Source organism: Triticum dicoccoides, chromosome 4A, assembly GCF_002162155.2.
Source record: "Triticum dicoccoides isolate Atlit2015 ecotype Zavitan chromosome 4A, WEW_v2.0, whole genome shotgun sequence".
NCBI classification, from domain to species: Eukaryota; Viridiplantae; Streptophyta; class Magnoliopsida; order Poales; family Poaceae; genus Triticum; species Triticum dicoccoides.
The window spans coordinates 686,960,792-686,963,116 of NC_041386.1; positions in this window are offsets into that span (position 1 = coordinate 686,960,792).

Genomic DNA, 2,325 nt, shown 5'->3' on the forward strand with positions numbered 1-2,325 from the left:
ACGCAGACATGGATTGTGTGGTTGTACATGTCACTCGCTATGAGGCGGATGACCTGAATATACGCACTACGAAAACAGAGTTCTTAGGCTGTTGGATCCTGGAAGCCATTTGCGGTTATACCAATGAAGAGTTGTATTCAAGCCTCACTGTTGTCAGGCGTGTTGTCCAGGGTGTACTGAAGCACAAGAAGTCCAAAGCTACTCCTTCGTTTGTGAGGCATATTGTTCTTGTCAAGCTTACGCAGGAACATGACGTGGCATGCCTCCACAAACAAGTTTATCAGTGGCAAGGCCACAAGGTTGTCTTCATGAAGGTTCACAGGATTGAGCTGCTGCGGGACGTCCTCGATGATGTTCATGGCAAGGTCCGTCTTGTGTCCAGCCCAAATTAGATCGAGGCATGAAATAGTTGCCCCAGCTAGTGTTTAATAGTATTTTGGATTGTGTCTAATTATCCGAACCTTGCCTGTTATCGACCCCTCTGGGGCTAGTACTTTGTTTGAATCCGTATAACTGATGCTACTTTTGTGTGCCCGTGAATCATGTGAGAACCATCATAATTGTTGCCGAAACAGATGCGTCCTCACTAGTTTTTTCATGAATATGGCATGGTAAGACATAAGTTGTCACGGTTTATCATACGAGCAGTGTTTGTTTTGATGAAATAGAGCACTCGTTCGAGAACTATGCACCGACGTATACATAAGTAAATGTAAATACTGTTGGTGCTACCCCACTTGTAAGCAGTTGTGCAAAACAAGGCACATTGGCTGAGCTCGCTTCAACACTAGGCTATCGACCAGCTAACAATCAACAATCTGCTGTCTGACATATAAGCAACTATGTAACTTGTTACAGTGGTTCATGCAGTTAACTGAGGCCACAATGTAATAAATTCGAAACGTTCACACGCTAGTCCAGCGCTCATGTGGAACACTCACATTAAACTCGTCTTCATAAAAAACTTGAAAAGACAAAGTTATACTAGTTCACAACAAAAGACAAAGTTGTGAGAAGGTTTACAAATCAGGAAAAAACAAGCAAGGCTTCTCTGAGCAAAGGGCCTCCCGGCAGGCTTAAATTTCCTGGAGTTCACTCTGGTTTTTTCTTGTTGCCACCATCCAGGGTTAGGTTCTCTCATTCCAGAATAACCAATTATAATTGGGGTCTCAGCTGGAATGCTGAACTGACCCATGCAGTGTACTGACCAGGTGAAATTCTTGTGCGTTCCACTAAATTTAAGCACCGCTACTTGCAGAAATAAGCAGACCACAACGCCTCTTGTCCGCGCACCTGTCCAAAAAACCCCTGTGTAGCCGTGCCAGCTAGTCCTCGGTCCATGGATGAACCGGTAGAAAGTGCATTCCGGACTAGGATGCAGTTGTTTTCGCTCGTCCCTGCACTTCAATCAGGAAGTAAAACGTATGAATCAGCTTCTTTTAGATTGCGTTGGTTATTCTACCGTTAGACGACGGCAACGAGGGATAGCCATCTCATTTTGCGCAGTTGTACCAAAACTGAGGTGTGTGCTTTTGATTGCGTGGATAGAAACGATACGGAGACAGACATCCCGAAACGATATGGAGACAGACACTCCTGTGAATCCTATTCCACGACTGAGACACTGTTGTGTTCTGTTCTCCTGCTACCCGGAGCAGGGCCCGGATCTGCATCAATCCTCTACCGGCCTCCGACTGGTAAGGCTGAATTGACTATGCTATTCGAGCCGCAGCTGTGAGATTTTGGATAGGAGTGCGGTATACCTTAGGTGGAGGTGGGAAAAGCTGCTGTTGACTGGACTCAGGGATCTGCTCCTGAGCACGCTCGTCGAGAGCATGCTGAAGGTTCTCCAGTCGCGTGTGCTCAGCCAAATTAGCCAAGCGCACCTCTTCCAAGGCCCGAGCCTCGGGGGTATCTCCAACGATGGGCGTGTGGCACTACTAGGAAAAGGGCTATAGATAGGATTGATTCTAATGGCGCACCATGGAAGTAGTGCGTCACTACTATATACTAATGGCGCACCTGTTGGTGATGCGCCATTAGTGTGGAAGACACTAACGGCGCACCAGAAACAGGGTGCGCCACTAGTATTAATTTTTTTTCCATTTTTTCATACATACTAATGGCGCATCAGGTCGAAGTGCGCCATTACTAGTTCTAACTAGTAATGGCGCACTACCACGCGGTGCGCCATTAGTAAGCTTCCCCCTCACTCCACATGTTCCCCTCCCTCCCTTCCTCCCCACTCGACCTAATTTGCCCCCTCCGCCCCAACCGTACACTGCCGCCGCCGCCCCCTCCGTCCCCTCCTGCCCCTGCCACCGC